This window comes from Equus przewalskii, chromosome 15 (genome assembly GCF_037783145.1).
Source record: "Equus przewalskii isolate Varuska chromosome 15, EquPr2, whole genome shotgun sequence".
NCBI classification, from domain to species: domain Eukaryota; kingdom Metazoa; phylum Chordata; class Mammalia; order Perissodactyla; family Equidae; genus Equus; species Equus przewalskii.
In genome coordinates, this window is record NC_091845.1 from 20039210 (window position 1) to 20061615 (window position 22406).

The following is a 22406-nucleotide window of genomic DNA, read 5'->3' on the forward strand; positions in this document are numbered from 1 at the left end:
ATTTCTGACACCAGTATCTTTCTGATCCTGATGGGCAGTTTCCAAAATCTTTGTGGCATTCCAGGACCCTTAATAATTTAAAGCTGTATTTTAGATTCCAGCAATGAGCAAAATATCCCGAGGGGTCTGCCTCGCCCTGGAGCTGGCTGTGCTGCTGCCTGCTCTCGACCTGGGGGCTCCGAGCTGTGGCCGGCCAAGCCCCTGCGTCTCCAGCCCTCTACTTCCTCCCCTCCCTGCTCCCCTCTTTCCAGGGCTCCAAGGGTGAGCCAAGGCCCCTCTGCCAGGACCCCTCTGCCAGGAAGCCTGTTCTGATCTTTCAAGCTTGAGAGGAGTCCTCCTTCCCTGCAGGATTATTACAGGAGGCCCTGGAATTTTCCTGTAGCTTTCCCATGGCCCTTGGTTCATTCTAGTGTGTGTGCTTATTGGTAAGTGTGGCACTAACTATGAGAGTTCCCAGGCCTTTTCACACACCACCTCACACACAGCCCTTCACACAGAGGCTCTGCTGTTTGTTGAGTGGAGGAGTGACATGGCCACAAGCCCATCAGAGGTCCCATTTTGAGAACCCCATCCTTCAACCGTGGGGGATTGTTTTTCTTGTTGGAAAGAGCACTCTATTTTGAATGAGAAGACCAGCTCCTGCCTCCCCACACCTCAACCTGCTAGTTTTGTGACCTTGAGAGAGCTACCTGGCTTTTCTGAGCCTCACTTTGCTCACCTGGGTAACAGAGAGAATGAATGCCCCCAGCACTGGGTGAGAAGACTAAGTGAGAAAATATGTGTGAAGGCCCTTTACCAACTGTTAAGTGCTGTTCTTGTGTGGGTCTTGATGCTAGTACTTCATGGCACTGCAGTGTTCTGGTCAAAGTAGGCCTGTTTTTTTGTAGATACTTGGCCCCTTGTTTTAAATTCACATCCTAAAGTCCAGAAACCTTTTATTTTTTATGAAAATCCTTTTTTTAGGATAAACGTAATACATGCTCATTGTCACACATGCAAACAGTGACAGGAATAGCCCCCCCCCCAAAAAACTTTTTTTATTCCTAAATGATATTAGTAGGAAATAGCAGTGTTTATGGATATCTGAAGATATGCAAGAAAATTGGGCTGTTCAGGGCCAGGCAAGGGAGATACAAAGGTGGTAAGGAACACTGAAGACAAAAAAGGAGGGAGCAAAGAAATGTCGTGAGCCTTGCAAAGAGGCAGCCGCCTTACTCAGGTGGGACTGAAAAGTCATTTATTAACACCTGGCTCCTCCCCGTGTTTAGGAAATTCTTTAATGGAAGTGTAGCCATTACATTTCATTTGTGTGAGTCCAACACCTATAGGACTTCCTCAGCTCTGCACCTGCAGAGGAGCTTTGAGGGTAGATGAAAGCCCCCTTAGACTTTCTAGCGTTTAGAAACCCCCCTATAGCTCATTAAGTCGTCACTCACCTTGATCAACACATGTGCATCATCTTCACACCACGGGCAGAAAGTGTTGGCCCTGAAGAAACCTCAGTGGAGGTGTGTAGTCTTACATCTGATTATTTTTCTTGTCAGTGTTGTATCTTGTCCCCAGGAATGGTCTGTGCCCCTTGTGTTTATGTAGCTGAATTATAGTCATCGTGACAAGAGTTGTGCCCCGTGAATAGTTGCTACTGGACATTTTGACATGTGTGTCAAATTCCAAGAGTATAAAAATGGGAGTTCCTGTGGTCTTCTTTTCTGTTCTGCTAAATATTCTGATATGTCTCTTTGCCACGTGGAGCCCCCAGACAGAGCAGCCCTAGGATGTCCTTCAGATGAGACGGCAGAGGTCCGAGTCGTGTTAGGACTTTGCATCTCCTCGTGGAATTTCAGGCTGAGGCGGTGGTTTCTGCCTGTGCCAAGGCATCAGGGACTCTGACTCTAACATCCTCTTGTTCTCACAAATCTCAATAGGCACTTTACGTATCCAGTTGTGTATTTTATTTTTCACAAAAACAAAACTTAAAATCTCATGTTGCAGACAAAAACACCTAATAAGTTCCTAGATTGAACTGTTGGAGAATAAAATATATTTATCCATGACAGAGTACAGGTTTTAAAGGCAGATTGCGTTAAAAGTCTATTACAGAGACAGACTTCTTCCAATTCTTATACTTTCTTCACTGTAGGAACTTCAAAGTCGGTGAAAGCGTCTATTTTTAAAACTGGTAGCAATTCTCAGGTTAATATTTAGCGGAAGAGGGAAGCAAAGTGCTCAGCCCTCAGCTTCTTTCAGAGTCGCTGCCCGAGTGCCACCTGCCAGAGAGATTCCATGATGGGGAGGTTGGACCGGGAAAGTCCTTGCTCTCGGCCGGCCAAGTGGTGGAGGAATGTTGGCTCTTGAGCACAGTAGGGCTCCAGCCAGCCTGGAGACCCTCTCCCGGGGCTGCCGTTGGAGATTTCCAAGTTGGGTCCTCGGGGGTTTGTCACTCACATAATTCCACTTCCCTGGGCACAAGCCAATGCTGAGACCTTCTCAGCGGCACCTGCCGGATACAGACAGGAAAGTGTGGACTTTCCTGGAAAGAAGATGCACCTCCATTTACCTTTGGCTATGAATGGGCTTCCTAAATCTGCATTAGTCCACGTTTGATTATTCAAAAGCAGCCTGGGAAGAAGCCACGTGCCTGAGTCGGGGTCCCAGATAGTAACACGCCCTTATTTCACAGCTGTGGATACTGAAGCTTAGAGAAAAAAGGTCCCTTGCTCAAGGTCACAGAGCTAGTGAGCCCCAGAGCAGGATCCCCCTCACTCCACATCCAGGTCCCTTTTCCTATGCAACTATAAGTTTACAGTTACTTAAATAATGCGTGCCCGTACTCTACTCTGCCTTCATTCTGAGAGCTCAGTTTATTCCGTACTTGAAATTTTCACTGAGATATTCTGCTTAATGTAAGAATTTAGCAACACACCAAATCTTTTTCAGTTGCATATAACATTAGGTGTATAGTAAGAGAAGGTCACAATGCAAGTAACAGTAGCACCATTGCATTAGGGCTACTTTATCACAAGTGACAGAAAAGCCAACTGAGACTGTCTTAAGAAAAAGAAAGTTATGAATGACATAACTGAAAAGTTGTGGAGCAGTGGCTTCAGGCACAGTTTGATCGAGGAGACCCAATCTCTTTGTTCTTTTCTTTGTATTGTCTTCCTACATCCTCCCTTTTCTAAGTCCAAAATAGAAAGAATAGGCCTCTTTCTTTCTCTCTCTCAAGAATCCCAGTAAATCCCAAGGTTGTATACCATTGACTGTAGCTGGATCACATTCTTATTCCCGAGCCAATGATTGTGGCCACAGGATGGCAATGCTGTGACTGGCTTAAGTCCCACCCCAGTCCCTACAGCTGGAGTGAAGTCATGGAGGTGGTTCTCCAGGAACGGAGGTGTTGATATTAGGTGACAAAACTCAAAAAGTTCCACTACAGCATCAAGTCCCAGTAGCCAGAGGACCCAAGGCAAGTTACCTGACTGCAAAGCCTCTGTTTTTTGGCTGCAGAATGGAGATGACAAAGGCACTGCCCTCATTTTGCATAGTACCCTAAGCTTCATATGTGGTCAGGTTCCGTACATCTTAGCCATTAGCAGGAGCTCAGAAGGCTGTGGGCTGGAACTTGGTGATGCGGTGGCTCCCAGTTGCCCTGTGGATAAATTCCTGACTCCTTGGTAAGCCCATGGAGAGCAAAGTTTCCAGCCTTTTCTGGATCCACTCCCATTATCTCTCTTCCCCCTGTAGGTGAGTGACCTCCCCAGGGTGCCATTGCTGCACTGTGCTTCCCCCCTCGTCTCCCCACCTCAGACCTTCCTCACGAAACCCCCTCCCCACCTCAGCATGCCCCGCACTGTTCTCTCTTAGAGCCCCTCACCTCTCCGAGTATAGCACGTAGCATATTCTGTTGAGAGTGCCTGTCTGTCCCTCCCCCACGACTTGGTGCAGACAGAGGCCATGGTCATCACTCGGGAGGCCTGGCTCACAGCAGGCATTCGAAGGATCTTTGGTATGTAGAACACTAGGCAGGCAGGGCATGTTCCAGATGAAGGCCTGTGGATTTGGTGCCCCCATGGATGAGGGGGCTTCGCCGTGACCTGTAGCTGCAGGTATTGCTGCCAGGTCTAGGCTACTGCCTTGCAACACATCCTGCTGATGCCCAGGGAGAGTGTGCTGGGCACAGAATAGATGCCCCCACCCCGGGCACCGTCCTCACCGTTGGAAAAACCCCAAGACCTAGGCCGATAGCTTGGGAACAGTCGCTTGGCTGACTGCAGAGACTCTTAACACTCCTTGCTAGGTTTGTAGACACTCCTTGCTAGGTTTGTAGACAACATTGTAGTTTTCTAATGAATTCTTACTTAGAAAGGATGAGCTGCTGCTTGATTCAAAAACAGGTTTACATCCACAAAAGAACTTTCCAGAAAGTATTTACTGCGTTAGAGCTTTAGGGTTGCTCAAGGGAGAAATATCCCTGACTAAGGGAAATTTGCTTTGGGAGGAAAATCAAAAACGTTAAAGAAACACAAATTTGGAAATAACACCGCGGGCCATTGGCCCCACCCTCTGCCTGCCCCCTGCCCCTCCTCAAGTAGGAGAGGCTACTGTTCCTGTCTTCGGATGCGGGTGCCGGCTTGCAGGGAGGGTCTTGGCAATAGTGAGGTATTTAACATAATTCTTTCCAGTCCAGTTTGGTTTTGACTGTTTCCCGCCTAGAACTCCAGAAAGGCTTCCTTTCTGTAGATGCTGGAGGTGAGCTGAAGCATTAAACCCAGCTGCAAAGGCATGCGGTACATCTGAGAAATGACTATCAGGCAGCTGTGCTCCTCGGGCTCAGCTTGCAAACTGTCTTCCCTCTATTTCTGCCCCCAAATTTCCTCCCGTGGAGCCACTCTCTCTCTTATTGGAGTATGTCCCATGTGTTTGCTAAAAGGGAAATCACCACCAAGCCATCTGCGGAGTCTCCAGGCTTTGAAGTACCCACAGGAAACGGTAGAGAGAAATGCAGAGTTACTTTGAGTCTCCCGGGTGGGTGGACATCATGTTTGTTTGGTTTGCTTTTCCAGCAGCTCGGAGTAAAGCCCAAACCCAGCGCTGGCACCACCGGAAATTGAAATGTCTTTGTTCTTCTCCTACCTGAAACAAGAGCTTTTCCCAAAAAATATTTTTTATTCAAAGGAACGAAAAGTAGAAGCACACATAGAAAAGAGTCCCCTCTTTCAAATGAAAATTCAGATCTTTGTGTGCTTTTAAAGTATATGTGTTTCTGAATTTGTAACTGTTTAAATACGTGTAGCATTTAAGAGTTTACAAGGTGCGTTTGTGTTCATCAGCTCAAGTCATCTTTCTAACAAATCAAGCTGGTTAGCATGTTACCATTATTTTACGATGAGTTGACTGAGAGAAAGACGAAGGACTTGCTTAGCATCACTTAGCCAGTGAGTGGCAGACCACAGCCTGTCTGATCCTAGGGGGCTTTCCAGCTAAGAGACACTTCTTCCAATTGACTAGGGGAAAGTGACGCAATCCTGAGCTATTTTTCCCTCCACGTTCCCCTCAAATTGTGGAGTAATCTCTTTCCTTGGGGGTGGAGGTCAGTGTTCATGGCTCCACAGACAAAATAGAAACAAGAAAGTAAGCAATATTCATAATGCAATTAATAATAACATTTATCAAGCACAAATTCCTTGCCCAATTCCATTATCAACTACATGTATGAACTGGCTTCATTCTCACAGGGACTTGCTTATCATGACAGTGAGCTGAGGTGAGCTGCCGAAGGTCACTTAGCTAGAAAGTGGTGATCCCAGATTCGAATGGAGGCAGTGTGCCCGCAGGCTCCTCCTTGTAACCACTCTGTATACTTATTGAGCCCTACTAATGCCAGACCCTTTGTCTGCACCATCTCATTGAATCATCACTGTCACCATTTTACAGATGAGGAAACCGAGGTTCAGGGTGGTTAAATGACCTGCCCAAAGTCCACGACTTAGGCAGTATTGGAGTCAAGAGCTGACCCAGGCTGTCGGTCTTCCATGCCCGATCTTGGACCCTCCTTCTCCATTCCCAGTCAAAATCTGCTGTTTACGCGGCAATGCATAAAACTGCCAAAGGGCCTTGAGGGGTGAACTCCAGAGGCTGTGCTGCCCAGCACGGAAAGAGAGTGCGCACAACTGCTCTGAGGCCTGTGCTGAACTGCCGAGCAAGCCTCTCTACACCAGGTCTCATTGACGTGTCTCATGGAGGCATTTGACAGATGGGGAAACCGAGGCCTGGGGAGGCTGACTGACTTGCACAAGACCATGAGGGGTGGCACCAGGATCTGAACTCAAGTGCTTTGTACTTAGGGCCCCGACCTAGGCAGTCGGGCACTTGGGAGGGTGCTGAACTTGAGAGGACCATCTGGGAGAACAGCATTTGGGAGCCCAGTTTCCATTTCTGTGCCGTCCCTGTGTCACTCAGGCATTAAATCCCCCTCCGATTCTCCCCTCCCCTCCAGGAACGGAGAGACTGCCACCCACCTTCTTCACAGGAATGTTGCAAAGATTAATTGGATAATTCCAGAATAGTTCTTTGAGCTGCTTGAAGGAAAGGTGCCATCCAGAAGAACAAAGTCAAATAATAATAATAATTATTATATTTAAATGTATTTATGAAAATCTCCATGGGGCAATTAAGAGAAGACCAGCTTGTACTTGTGGAAAATTCACAAGCTGGTGAAACGCCCGTATCGCTTCCCCACGATCCCCCTGGGTTGCTGGTTGGAGAGACCATGTTATGGGGGCAGATCTGAAGCACGTACAGGCGCAGGCCGGTGGGAGCTTCTGAGCCAGAGCCACCCATTCTTCTGTACAAAAATAACTTGCTGGGGCTGGCCCCGTGGCCGAGTGGTTAAGTTCGTGCGCTCCGCTGCAGGCGGCCCAGTGTTTCGTTAGTTCGAATCCTGGGCGCGGACATGGCACTGCTCATCAGACCACGCTGAGGCAGCGTCCCACATGCCACAACTAGAAGAACCCACAATGAAGAATACACAACTATGTACCGGGGGGCTTTGGGGAGAAAAAGAAAAAAAAATAAATAAATAACTTGCTCACCCATCTCAGGCCTGCAGGAGACGGCACCTGTCATGGCCTCAGACTGGTTACCATGCAGTGCTCATGCAGATCTTTCCAAAAACTACACTCCCTGGTCATCTGCAAAAGAGGACTTACTTCTGGGGCTTCAGCGTCTGTCCTATAATTAATTACTGCCCACTTACCACAGGGACAGAGAATTCCTGCCACCTCAGCTGGGTGCCTCAAAGGACTTCTTTCAGATCTGCTTATAGAACCTGTGTTTGTATTTAGCGGTGGGCCTGGCAGCTAATGAGGTTTTGATACCACGGAGCTATTTAGGTGAGTTTATTCTAGGCTCTCAGGATCCCTCGGCTGCTAACATCTGGTCTATTCAGATGTCGCCCTCTCCATTCAGAGGGCCTGGGTTTGGTGGACAAGATGTTCTCTTTTACAATCGACTTGCCTTTGATCTTCAAGACTGGCTTTCCCACTTAAACACCTGGCCGTGCTTAGCCTCTGTAGCAATTCCACACTCCTGCACAGTGTTTCTTTTCTTTTTATACACAGATGGCCATCATGCTGTGTGCAACTGCAACCACGGCCTGCTCATCATCCGAGAACAGGTTTTTTTTTTTCTTCCAGCCGATTCAGACAGGATAACCTCTTAGGCAAACACTTGGGTACCTTCCCATCTCTTACAACTTCATTTTCTGCTCTACGCCACCCCCCACCATTTCCTATCCACCTAGTGTGAGCAGAGGCTGGACCCCCTAGAGCAGAGCTTCTCAAACGGCCATGTACCTATGAATCGTCTGGGCATCTGATTAGAATACGGATTATGATCTGTCAGACAGGCGTGGGCCTGAGATTCTGAGTTCTGATCAGCTCCCAGGTGATGCCAATGTTGTCGGTCCATGAACCAAATGTTGAGTAGCAAAGTCTTAGGTTACTTCTGGAATAATCTCCACTCTGCCCTTCCCCTATAATGTTTCTCTCTCTTCCCCTTTCTCTTAACAAAACGTAACTGCCTTATATTTTATTCCCATAGAAACACCCTCCTGCCCCCAGGTGATTATTTCATACTCAAGCGCTAACAGCTGATAGAGAAGCAGGATGTAGAATCAGAAGAGTGTATCTTAGAGAGCAGGGTATAGGATCTATGTTGTGACCACTGTATGAGAATCACATTTTCAATTGGTGAGTCATCCTTGTTTTTAATATATCTTGATAATATTCTACCTTGATGAAAGTTTTTAAAGGAATAATTTTATTGACAATATGAAATTAGGTATTGACTCTTTTTATAAATATTCTCCCCTCACCCTCAGAGAACACAGAGAACAACAGAGGGACAACTCAGTCTTCACTCAAAGTACCCAACATAAAAATAGCGTCACGTCAACTTGTGGTCCAGAAGGCTAGCTGTGCACCGCCTAGAAACACTTCCATTCTACAGCTGAGACCCGTTCATTCCATTCAGTCTTGAGAAAAGCAATTTCCAGTAATGTCTGATAACATCATTAAAACGTTGTCATCACAACAGGATCCACGCTTGCCTTTTAACAAATCCTCAAGGGTGACATTCAAGATGAGCACGGACATCTGAAATCTACCCGATACAATGGCTCTCTCTAGGAGGGATGCTCTTTTATGCCATTGTTAAATGGGCTCTTACGATTCTCCCATTGATACCTTATGGTTGACAGACACGGAGTTGAGAATCTATGTCACCTAGATTCATATCCTGGTTTCTGGTTTTTACCGTGTTATTTAACCTTGTTTAGCCTAGCTTTCCCCATCTGTATAATGGGTATAAGTATCCTCATTTATTTGGGACTTCTCATGTGATAGGCTCTGTAGAATCCACATCTGTCCCTAGGACAGCTGCACAACACTAACAACTGGTAAGGCAGGGGTACCAGTTAATGAGAGCAAAGCGGCCCTTGCCGCTGGACAGCTCCTAGAGCCTCTGCTGTGCCCACATCTCCCTGTAGTTCCTGGGTTACAAAGTGGCCCATGATGGGTAGGGGGGTTCCAGGGAGAGGCTGCTTCAACCAGGACAGGGGGAGGGTGTGTGTTCTGGGGACTCAAGGCAACTGCTCTTGACTGTCTGGTATGGAAGGATTTCAGGTTTTTGACTGGCCCATGCCTGCTTGGCCAAGGAGAATACTGCGAGTTAGAGAGATTAAGCAAATTACCCAAGACTACACAGCCAGTGAGTAGTGGCCCAGGGGTGTCTCACTCTAGAACCCATGGCCTTACCCACTGAGCAGCCCTACTCAATATGACACGAGGTGATGCAGGTGAAAGTGCCTGATGCAGGATCCTGATGAAAGACCCTGATGCTGGGTACTCAGGAAATCTTACTCTTCTTTGCCCTTCGTCTACACTTGATTCCTGTATGTTTCTCCTTAAATTCAGGGCTGTCCTCATATTGGGGGCTAGGGTGGGGTGGGTAAAGCTTGAACCTTGGTGCTCCTCATTCCCCAGCAGGACCTGGTTGGGGCTGTGACTCACGGTTTCCAGTTCTCCAGCTGCACTGCTGCGCCCAGGGGTTTTCTAGCTACAGGTTGGTGAAGTCTTCCCAGGCAGGATGTTTCCATCCCCTGGAGGAATGGGCACAGAATCCAGCCAGCCCTTGCTTGGCAACCCGTGGCTGTTCTTTCGAGCCTAAGGCGCCCTGCCAAGCCAACGCAGGATAAGAAAACATAGCAAGGGCTGATGCGCTTCCATTTCACAGAGAGCATGATACAAGTTTTCAGGATGATTTATTTTCCTAAACAGGAAAATACAATGGATGCCATCCATTATTCAACACGCTAATGATAACCTTTACTCTCTTCTCGAGGATGATCTAAGGTGGTGCTCAGTTGAAGTACAAAGAATATGCAGAGAACACACACTCACGCAATCCCACGACACTCTGAGCTATGACAGCGGGAAAATTAATTGTGGAACAAGGGGACTTAAAACTAAGGGGAAAGGTATGTTTCCACATTTGCAACTTTCCAAGCATCATAAAAACAGGGACTTTAATTTTAGGTACTTGACTTGGAAATGTCCCCCATGCAAAGTGAATATTGATAACTCAATGCATGCTCTATTGTATTTTTTTTTTTTGCTTTATTGTAATGTTTATAATATGTATTTCTTCTGACTCACATTATTGAAGCCACATGGAGCAGAGGGCACAGAAGTGTATCATTTCCCAAGATCCTTGTTCATGGCCAAGTTAACACCTATGTGTGGGAGGTGGAGGGGGATGGCCTGGAATACCACTGAGAAAACAGCTGAGTGCTTTTTTCCCTGAGAATTACAGATAACCAGGAAAATGTAAAAGATTGTTTTGATTCCAAGCAAGTTTGATAGAGTGACAGAATCTCCCCTTTCAGATGAATGAGGACTTTTTCCAAGTAGAGAGTAAGTGGAATTAAAATTATTAACTTCCCACATGTTTAGTGATGTTATATATGTTCAAATGGATATCAATAAAAATTAAATCAGTACAAATAGCTTATTTCAGAATTAGCACCATAACTCAGATATTGATGTCACCAAACGTACATTCATTTCTAAGTTTTCCTTTTATTTTAAGCTTTTTAGGTAGTTTGTGGACCAAAGGAGTCTGCTAATAGGACAGCCTGGAGGATGTATGCATATGACCCTTATTAATGTCTTCCAGGAGACTCTATTTATTAAAGAAATTTAAAAAATAATAAAGGCAAAAGTTTTTGCTGGTTCCCTTAAATGGTTTTGTGGCTATGAAAATCTAAGCACCCCTAAAAAATTTTAATGGCCTCAGACATTCTCCCCAAATTTTCTCCATCTTAACTTTTAGATTTATGAGTGAAAACAGAAGGCAGCATTTCTCAATTCTGAGTCACAGTGGAATAGGCTGTGTTTGGGAGCAGCTGGGGCTTGGGTTCCGGAGTCGGTTAGCTGGGTGACCCCAGAAAAAAAATAACTCACATATATGTCACAGTTAAAAAAATAAAATGGAGAACTTAAGGAGACTTTCTCAAATAATACAGAGTCATATACTTAGAACTAATAAAAGAAGGTCTGTTTTTATTCTTCCATCCTTTCAGTAAACGTTGATCGAGTGCCTATCGTTTATAAGGCGCTAGGAACAATTTCCTTCTACTCCAGAGCTGGTGACACCTAGCTATGCAAGCGGTCATGTCTAATTTTAAAGGTTTTTCCAGCAGGAACAAATGGCTAGGGGCAATGCTACTAAAACCAGCAGGAGATAAAGTTGAACCACCAGGTCTCATTCTAGAAATTTCCAAAAGATAGTCCTAAAACTATGTTCTTCTTTAGGAAAGGACTTCTAAAATTCTTTAGGCTTAACTCCACCATTCCCTACTTGCAATATCATGTTTAGGATTATTCTAAATGCTTCTGAGACTTTCCACAACTATGTCTATTTCAAGTCTGTTCTCAGAAAATGGAACTCCACAGAAGGCAGTTCACGTGATTTTTAGTCCGAATCTATAAATAATTGGTGTATCCATTTTAGCCCCCAAAACTCCCATCTGGTTCTCTGTTCACACAAGACACTAGGCCCAAAGCTTGGAGGGGTAATAATATCCTGCGAAGCAGAAACATCGTTAAGATCATTGTGATTATAGTAGGTGTTCCTCACTTCCGGGTTTTTGAGGACTGTAACTTGGGCTTCCCCGAGGTAATTTGCACAGGATCAGCAGGCTGGCTGGGGGCAAGAATCACTTGTAGGAGGGCATTTAATTCATCTCCCCCGTTCACTTCACCTGCATGTTTGCAGGCATTAAGACTCTCATGGTTCAGGATCAAGAAGGCTTGACCTATCCCTGCTCCTGTTGCAGACTTTTTATAATTCATGCCTGTGAAAGAGACAGAAGAACACAGCTTGTTTGGGGGATCCCAGATGGAGTTTGCAGGATGGATATTAGAAAAATCATCTCTCTTGACTGGTAAACTGAGAAATTTAAATTGGAACAGCAATGAAAACCCATACATGTTGGGAGGTGGGGTGGGGGTGAGGCAACCCATGATGTCACTTTCGCATCTGTAAAGAGTCATCTTGTAGCGTCGATCTGCACTTTAAGAATTCGTAATGGGTACAGTGAGTTCAGACTCCAAGCTGAATGTGTTGGAGTCTCTGATCATGTTCTTCTGATTCAAGGAGGGGAAAAAAAACAATAACAGACACACAAACACACTCAACAAAAGATGGGACAAATGTGGGCACCAGGCGTGTCCCTGCTGATTTGGGGATGGCAGTTGAAGAGAGAAGAACATTTCAAGTGCAGGGACTGAAGCAAACACAGCCCCCAAACAGGAGAGGGGAGAAGGGTCGGCAAAGGTAAGTTCGTAAGCAAATCAGAGGTTGAGGAGGGATGGGAGGGGTGGAGGACCTGATGCGAGAGTCAGGGAAGCAGAAAGGAAGCTGGCAACACCCACCATGGTGTGCTGCGAACGTTTAATTTGAAACTGTGTTCCCTACAGTGACTGAAAATGGGGCAGTGAAAAAGGAAAGCAGTGCGATGGTGACAGGGCAGGGAGAACCCAAGAAATATTTGACATTCAAATGCCTTTAAAAAAAAATTGCCTTTGTTCCAAAGTTCTTATTTTGCATCTGGTTAAATGCTTATTAATTTTTCTTCCCTCGTTATGAATCACTGTGTGTTCTGTGTCCTCTTTATGGAGAGAAAAGGGGTCTCTGAACGTGCAGAACTGAAGGATGCCCTCCCTGCCTTGCACCAGCAACTCAAACTTTTCCTCTTGACCCTATAGGAGTGATGAGAAAATAAACGGCGTAATCTGGAAAGGAGATGGTTGCAAACAAGAGAATTCTTGAAGGTGGGAGTTCCATTACTCTGCTAGCTATTGGATCGTTTTGTCATTAAAGAGGATAGGGCTTTTACTTTGGTAGAACCCTCGCTACCATGCCAGATCCCCCAGGAGCCCCATCTCATGGTCTTATTTCATTTACCCATAACCCCCCAAACAAACCTGCAGTTGAAACCATCTTTTTCCTGTGCCTTCCCGAGAGTGACTGGCAGCACAGCCAGAGAACTGACAAGACCTGATGAAGGAATTAAATTCAGGCCCATTCACGATGTACATTAGCTTTGTGGGTGGAATGAAACCTGGAGGAGAGAGAAGAAACAAGCCTTAAAGCCTCCAAAAGTTGGCAGGCAGACTTCCGGGATGAAGCTTCTCCATGGAATCTTCTCCTCGCATTAAACCTGGGACTGAAATACATTTGCAAATGATCAGGCTGAAAAGTGGGGTTGGGTTTCCTTGTGTCATGCTGATAGGGGCCCAGAGAGTGTTGTGGGTTTTTTGGGAGATGAGGAGGGAGAAATGATGTACCATGAGAACGCAGAGCTGGAATTTCCGGGCCACAAATCGCTTACTTAGACCAGACTCTCCCTCCGATGTTCTTCCCAGATACGTCACGGCATGCACGAAGAACGCTGCTGCTTAAATGTCGGATTACGCAGTAGTAATCACTGAATGAGAACATAAAGGCCTTTGGAAAAATTCATCGGTTGTCTTTAAGGTTCGTGCGGCTGCTCAAGTATTCTCTGTAGTGTTTGGCCGCCTGGAAACAGCTTTCTTCTTTACAGACCACCATTTTTGACACATTTATCTGCTGTGATTAATTAAAGATGATTTTTTTAAGCCCACATATTTCTTTAAAACGCTGAAGAGACAGCCAGAGTTTTTCCATCCATAAATGGTGGTCATAAACTACCATAAGATGGCACTGTAACATAAATTATGGAAGGAGTCAGCTATATGGTATAAGGACTGAAAGGCTTAAAAGTGGATCACGCGATTTGCAGGTGAGCATACGGAAGGATTCCCACGGAGGTACATTGACAAGGAACCATGTTAAGAGCATGTTACATTCGCGTTGCACTTTAATCAGAGAGACGCTATCCAGGAATTCAATGCAGACAGGCCCTTTTCCATTTTCAGAGAAAATGAATTCAAATGGAACGTGAAAGAAAAGATTTAAAACATAATAAGAAAGAAAGGAGAGAAATCTGACCGAAACCACAAGTGTAAGAATGGAAAGGTGTTTTGCACTCGTGGTTCTGTCTCCGGAATGTAGTAACTAAGGTCAAAATGAAAACCTCATTTAACCATTTTCCTCTTCTCCTTAGCTTCCCTGTCATGATGGGAGAAGGGATGTAGACATTCTCAGTAAAGTGGCCAGCCCCACAGGGCCTGGCTGTGGAGTCTGAGTGTCAGTGCCAGCACATTTATCCCCTTGTTTTTCACAAAGCAAGCCTTGCCTTTTACAGATGGGCACTGGGGAATAAAAAGTATTCTGGGATATTGATGCAGCAGGCATCATTGTCTCTTTTTTTTTTTTTTTTTTTTTTGCCATGCTCTCTTTGAGAAGGGCTCAGTCAGTGCTTCCTCTGCCAAAGTGGCCCTGGTTCAGTGGCAGTCCCTTAGAGATTAAAGAGGAAAGAGAGAAGGAAAACCTCATCCAAATTCCTTTGTAGGGGCTCCATAGCTTCAGGTGCAGTTGAAAACAGCAACCTCAACAGCGTGTTCTCTGGCTTCATAGAAAAGCTTTTTTTTTTTTTAATCACAGTTTCTTGGAGATCTTAGGCCATTGTGATACCAAGTGGGTCCTCTCTGTGGCTTGGCATAGAACCAGGTACATGCTTTTCTCTGCTTACCAAGCAGGTATCCAGGCCCTGTTCAAAACCGTGCACTTGGGGGAGAGGTACCAGATGCTGCTGTAACATCCATGCGATGGTTTTCTGGAGCGCTCAGCATCCCTGCAAACTGCATGACTACACTTGGCGAAGAGGAGGTCATTGAGGAGCCTGGCTTTATGTGGAAACAGCAGCTCCTTTCCGTAATGATTTTCCTCCCCAGCACCCCGGTAAAGAAAATAGATGGAACATGGGGCAGCTGACAATCCTGGTCGAAGTCCAGGCAAAAAGGCGTCAGGGGGATGGGGTAGTCTTGAGTGCCCGAGCTGGGTAATGTGGTCACGGAAGCCCGCAGGGCCCAACTTCTAGCTGACGCAAAAACCGATGGGTTTCTCCTCGGGTTGGTTAAGCTTCCATCTTTGGGAAGACAGCTTTGGCTAGTCTCTCTGGCATCAAGTCACATGCCAGACAATCTGTGGGACAGACATGGAGTAACGACCCATCTCATTCTAGCGAGCAGAGTTGAGGACCACCGCAGCCTCTCCGCTCCTGCTCCTGAATCGCTGTGGTATTAAAAGGTCTGTATTTCAGAGTGTGGAGAACATTAAGCGGAGGTTTGTTTGGGGATGGAGCAAGAGAAATGACTTGCTGCTTAATAAACTTGTGTCCTCTGCTTTCTGTTGGCAAAAATCTGTTGTGAAATCGCGTGCAGGCTTTGTTCCTCCACTTACCTGTTTATTTGAGAAGACTGAATTACTCCCCCCACACACACTCTCGCTAATTGTCCTCATAAATGTTATTTTACAAAATATTTTTTTCCAACGGGGTATATATATATTTTTCTCAAATGGAGAAAGTTATATCTTAGTTTATAGATATGTGAAAGTTGATATTTAAGGGTCCCAATTGCTTACCTGAAACCTTTTGTGCCAGAGTTTAGAAGTTGCAGGATTTTATAAAGATACTATGGTGCATAGACCATATATTCCATATCCTATAGCTGATACATTAGTATTTTTGTGGTGAAATGTGTGAATGTTCACACTAATGGTGTAAGTAAATTCTATAAAGATCTCATGTCAGGTCAGGACTTGCCAACATTGACTTAATTTAAAAAAATAAACCTGGGGCTGGCCCGGTGGCATTGTGATTAAGTTTGCGTGCTCTGCTTTGGTAGCCCAGGGTTCGGGGGTTCGGATCCTGGGTGCAGACCTGCACACCGCTCATCAAGCCATGTTGTGGTGGCATCCCACATACAAAATGGAGGAGGATTGGCACAGATGTTAGCTCAGTGACAATCTTCCTCAAGCATAAAGAAGAAGATTGGTAACAGACATTAACTCAGGGCCAATCTTCTTCACCAAAAAAAAGAAAGAAAGAAAGAAACCTTTGAAATTTAGAATTGTGAATAAGGGAATGTGGATCTGTATTGATATTGTGTATGTGTGTTTATATTTTAGAAGAAATGTAAAGTAGAAGTTACATTCAAAATCTATGGATTCTTAAGAAGGTAGCCTTTGAGATCTGGCTCTGAAATTGCCTCTAATCATAATCCTTTACATATTCATTGCTTTCTACTCTTTCCTTCTCACTGACTAATTAGAACCTCAGCCCAGAGGTTGCAAACTTATGTGTTTAAAGGGGCCAGAAAGAGAGTGTAAATGGGGTGGGTTGGGGTACTCAATAGGGAATGGTGAGGACCAGGGCAGAGGAGAGCGTCTGCAGCATCCAAAGAAGGCACCCGCCACCAGGCAGCTCTGGACGATGGCTGCAAAGTGGGAGAGTACCCCAGGTCGGGCCACTTACCAAAGAAATCAGAAAAACATCTTCTAGGAAATATTCTCAATTTTTAAATGTTAGCAACTAATTCAATTTTTTTTAAATTCCATGCAAAACGTATCCCTGGTGATGTTTTCACTAGCGCTCAAAACCGTGTGTACACAAAAACAAAACAAAGCAAATGCCATCTATATACCTTATCCTCCTCCCCCAACCCCAGATGTTTCTCCCATTTCCAGTGGTCGCTGTCATTTCCATTCTGGCTTTGAGGGCCTCCCTACTCAACCTTGACATCCACAGCCAAGTATCTCAGCTCTGCGTTGGACACAGTAAAATACACCCCTCTTCACCTGGACCTCGCATCATTCCGGTTATTCTGCTCGGTAGCTGTGGAAGGCCTCGGTCCAGCGTGCACTCATGCGCCCCTCCTGTCTTCTCCTTTCCTTCACTGGCCCATCTCTCCAAAGAGCCACACAGATTATGCCTCTGGATATTGTCCCCTCTACTCATTCACCATTTTTTTTAAATTGAGGTATAATTGACATATAACACTATATTAGTTTCAGGTGTACAACATAAGGATTCACTATTTGTACATATTGTGAAATGATCACCACAATAAGCTTAATTAACATGTCACCATACATAGTTACAAAAATTTTTTTTCTTCTGTTGAAAACTTTTAAGATTTACGCTTAGTAACTTTCAAATATGCAATACAGTATGATTAACTGTAGTCACCATATTGCACATTACGTCCTCATGACTTATTTATTTTATAACTGGAAATTTGTACCTTTTGAGCTCCTTCACCCATTTCGCCCACCCCCCACCCCTGCCTCTGGCAACCACCGATCTGTTCTCTGTATCTATGAGCTTGGTTTTTTGGATCCTTTTAGGTTCCACAAATAAGTGAGATCATATGGTATTTGATTTATTTCACTTACATAATACCCTCAAGGTCCATCTATGGTTGTTGCAAATAACAAGATTTCATTCTTTTTTATGGAAAATAGTATTCCAGTGTGTATGTATATATCAATCACATTTTCTTTATCCATTCATCCATTGAAGAACACTGAGGTTGTTTCTATATCTTGGCTATTATAAATAATGCTGCATAAATAGTGAACATGGGGGTACATATATCTTTTCAAATTAGTGTTTTCTTTTTCTTCAAATAAATACCCATAAGTGGAATTGCTGGATCATAAGGTAGTTCTATTTTTAATTTTTCAAGGAACTTCCATATTGTTTTCTGTAGTGGTCGCACCAATTTACATTCCCACCAACAGTGCACAGGCGTTCCCTTTTCTCCACATCCTCACCCACACTTGTCACTTCCTATCTTTTTTGATAGTAGCCATTCTAACAGGTGTGAGGTCATTGTGGTTTTGATTTGCGTTTCCCTGATTATTAGTAATGTTGAGTATCTTTTCATGAACCTGTGGACCATTTGTATATCTTCTTTGGAAAAATGTCTATTCAGATCTTCTGCCCATTTTTAAGTGGATTATTTGGTTTTTCCCTATTGAGTTGTATGAGTTGTTTATGTATTTTGAGATTAGTTCCTTTTCAGATATATGATTTGTAAATATTTTCTCTCATTCAGTAGTTTGCCTTTTAATGCTGTTGATGGTTTCCTTTGCTGTGCAGAATCCTCATTCACTTTTAATCTGACCCAAGAGAAACAAACCAAGTCCCTGATTAACAAATTCTATGGGGCTTTTTCTGGGTTCTTCTTGAACTCCTATCGTTTGCAACTTTTGACAGTCTCTCCGTCCAGCTGTCCATGCACTACATACTTCAGCTTTCTTCCTTTTTCTCCATCTGTTCACTGACCACAGTTTCCTCCTACCAGGTTCTGGCCTCAGCTTTCTTCTTCCCTAGACTATAGCTCCTTTATTCTCTCCCAGAGCCTAAAGATTATCTCCATCCTGGCCATTCCACAATCTAGACTTTTAGGTGTGCCTCTTCTCCTCAGAGATAAGACCTGAGCTTCCAGTTGGTTATTCCACAGGCTAGTCAAACTCAACCTCTCCAAAATAGGACCTCCCATATTCCTCTCTAATCAACACCAGCTCCTCTTCCTTATCTCCATTTTCCTGTCAGTGAATTAAAACCAGTCATCTGTGGCCCAACACACTTTCCATCTCAACAGTCACTGAGGCCAGTGAGGTACCTCTCCCTCGTGGTTCTTTTTTCATCCCTACTGACAGTGCCTTCCGTACTCTTCTTACTACTGTCCCCGCTCTCGGGCTCTCATCCCTCCAGTCTATCCTGTGAGATTAGAGATTACGGTTCCTAAAACCCAGCAACAACCATGCCATCCACCTGGTTCTCCAGTGGCTCCTCATTGCCTTCCAAATTAAGTTGATTCTCCTTACCAAGCTGTTAAGACTATCTATAAGACCACTATAACCTGCTTTATTTTTTATCTAATTGACCATGATTCCCGTTTGTGTTCACTGTATGTCTGATAAACTAGATGACTTGCTGAAACCATCTCATTCTTCTGGAAGGAAGTATGCTCTTCCTTATCTACACTGAAGACTTGCTTGACTGCCCAGAGGCTGAGGTGCAGTTGCTATAGTTTGACCAATTCATGGATAGTGCCACACAAATGTAAGCTTTTTCTGCCATCTCCATTTGGACTTTCTAGAACATGTTGTGTCTTATATCTACTCCTGATGATAAAATGGAAGAAGAGTTGTTCACGGCCTCTGAATATGTTTAAAACCTTTTTTATTGTATTAATTATTTCCTAAGTGCTAAATAGCTGTGAAACTTGGCTAAATAAAAATAACCTATATGGCTGAAAGTCAACAGATTAGTAACAGGTTATGACATACACCAAGCCGTGGGAGCAGGAAAAGTCAGGGTTAAATTTTCTGCTAATAGTGGCTATCAGCAGCGTCTGATAGAGCCATGGTAACTTAAAACTAGTTAAAAATGGGACATATTACTGAAATATGGTTTTATATCAAATATATGGTTCATTCAAAAACCCCATGGCAAGTGAACTTATTCTGTCTAGTGGAAAAGATTTCTGACTCTCAGTTTTGCAATAGAATATGTTAGAAAATACTGTTGGTGCATCAGCAGAGATATGCTGGTTTTTTCACTGGTTCTCATTAGAAATGCAAGTCCCTTGTGTTTTGTCAACACTGAGATGCAGGAATTTAAGCATTTATTTTCATCCTTAAGTCTCTTCATGATGCAATAGCAATGAAAATGCTTTTTTTCTATTATCACTGAAGACAGGTGGTGGCCCATGTACCCCAAGGAAATATCATAGCACCAGGTTAGGAGAGCATTTTGTGGAATCCATCTTTAATATATTTTTGCACTCTCAAGAGAGAATATGGAGAAATACTGGTCTCTTCCTCCTCTGAACTCCTAAGTTCCAAACCCAATGATGAAATTTAGGGGAGGAGGTAAATTAATCTTTCCCCACAGAATTGGAGTTGGATAACCAGCCTTTTAAAATGAATAGGTTATCTTTTTTTAAAAGTAGGCAAATGTATCCTAGCTTTCAAAATTCAAATTCCAACTCAAGTAATTGGAAATACTCACATGCCTTCCAGAAACCATTTGGTTTCTTGAAATATTATTAATGCCAAATTCAGATACTTTAGCATCCACCAACACAGCCACTGTGAATTGAGAAGGTATGATGACGGAGAGAAAACACTGGTGTGGTTTCACTTCCCAGTGAGACAGTGACACTGAGCTATATGAACACTTGCCCATCTGTATGTCCCTCTCTACTTTGAGTTGTGCAGCCTCGACTTATGCTGAAGGGGTCATTTCAGTTCAACCTCAAGGCTGTAGCCATGGCACTAGTGCATTACCAACCTATGGTTAATTATACAGTTATGGGAGCAAGTGTCAAGAGAATGTAATAAACAGTTGAGGCTTTTGAAATCTCCCCATACCAACTTTTTATCCCCAAATTTCTGCACGTGTGGCTGCGTAGCTGGAGAAGACGATTCCAACGTTATTACCCAAAGATAAATTCCAATATCTCCCACACCCCAATTATGTATTCCACATGTTGACATGCCAAAGAGTTGCTGTACACTTATGAGCAGCTTCTAAACACCTGCATGTAACAGATTATCAAGATCTGGCACTTGAAGTTTATTCTGTGTAGAAAACATTTGTCGGCTGAAGATAAATCGCTGTCTGAATCTCATTTGGGTAGCCATCATTTTACCCCCTTGCATAACCACAGTTTTCTTCAAACATCACCAAGGTAATTTGAATAGAGGTTGGTGATTTTGAAACACACTTCAAATGTCTGGTTTTAGATGAAACCTCTGCTCCTGCCTCTCCATCTCATTGATCCTCGCTGTGACACTCCACATCTGGTTGTGTCACTCCCGTTCTGTTTATGTAACATAGCCTGGTGTCAAGTGGTACTGGATTTGGCACAATCATCAGCCAAAGAGCTCACAAATCAAACAGTATTTCTGAAAACTGCGATAGAAGTGCCAGTATATTTTAAAATTTGTTCAGATTTTTTTTTTTTTAAGAAATAGAGCTATTTATTTTAAAGGCTTGTACTTCTAAAAGTTCTTGTTCAAAGAATTGCTGTTTCCAAAACGAGAGGGTAAAGAGTTTAGTTACTCAATTGAACAAATATTTATTGAATGGTTCCTATATGCCAGGCACTGTGTCTGGCACCATATTTATTTTCTGGGCTGCACAGGAGTGAGAGACAGTGTGTCAAATATTCAGTTCAATAAATGGAAATGGTGTGCCGACTGTTCCATGTGCTGACGATGCCAAATTTATGTCTCTAGTTCTCATCTGTCCCTTCAACCCCAGAATCAGTGCGTCAAACTGCCTTTCAGTATCTCCACCTGAATATCCAGTAGGCATTGTAAGCGCGCACGTCCACAGAGACAGAAGGTAGAATAGAGATGACCGGGGTCTGGGAGAGGGGAGACAGGAATTAATGTTTAACGGGTACAAAGTTTCTCTTTGGGATGATGGAAAAGTTTGGGAAATGGATAGTGGTGCTGGTAGCATAATGTTCTGAACAGACTTCATTCATGCCCCTGAACTGTACATTTCAAAATGGTTATATGTAAACTTTATGTATATTTTATGTACATATTATGTGTATTTTACCACAATAAAAAAACAAGTACACATCCAAAAGTAAACTCTTCATTTCCACTCCCCAAACCTGTTCCTCCTGCCATCCTTCTTATCTCAGTAAATGACACCTCCACTCACCGTTAGGCTCATGTTAAAAACCTCATGACACCATCCTGGGTTCTTTTCTTTTTCTCACATCCAATGTCCAGGCCATCCATAAGCCTCGGTGGCTCTGCCATCAAAACACATCCTGAATCCCACCACTTCTCATCACTTCCATCTTGGCCTCTTGGTCCAAGTCGTCTCTTGCCTGGACCACAGGAGCCTGCTGACTGGTCTGTCTGCCTCCACTCTGGCCCTTCTTTAGTTCCTTCTCCACATAGTACTAGAGTGATCCTTTTAGCATATACATTTGATCATGTTATTCTTCCTCCCCACATGTACCCATGCTTTTCCATCACAGGAAAATCAAACCCAAAGTCCTTCTGGACCTGCAAGGCCCCAGATGATCTGGCCTCTTCCTACCTTGCTGAATGCATCTCCTGCCATTGTTCCCCTCACTTACTTTGTTCAAGCCACGCAGGCCTCCTTGGTGTTCCTGGAACACACCAAGCACCTGCCTACGGCACGGCCTCTAACTAGCTATCGCCTCTGCCTAGGACACTCTTCCCCTGCTAGCATCCATATCCGCTCAAATGTCACCTCCTCAGAGAGCTTCCCAGCCATCTGTCTAAAATAGCATCACCTCCTGCATCATTCTCTTTCCCTCTGCCCTGCTTTGTTTATTTATTGTCTGTTTCTC

At 44.1% G+C, this 22406-nt stretch overlaps 1 long non-coding RNA gene across 1 annotated transcript; it reads left to right on the forward strand.

Moving 5' to 3' along the window:
• Positions 1–7932: 7932 nt before the first annotated feature.
• Positions 7933–8597, forward strand: LOC139076127 (uncharacterized). The gene is made up of 3 exons (XR_011527408.1): positions 7933–7977; positions 8101–8249; positions 8381–8597. It is a non-coding gene; the product is annotated as an uncharacterized lncRNA (long non-coding RNA).
• Positions 8598–22406: the final 13809 nt, after the last annotated feature.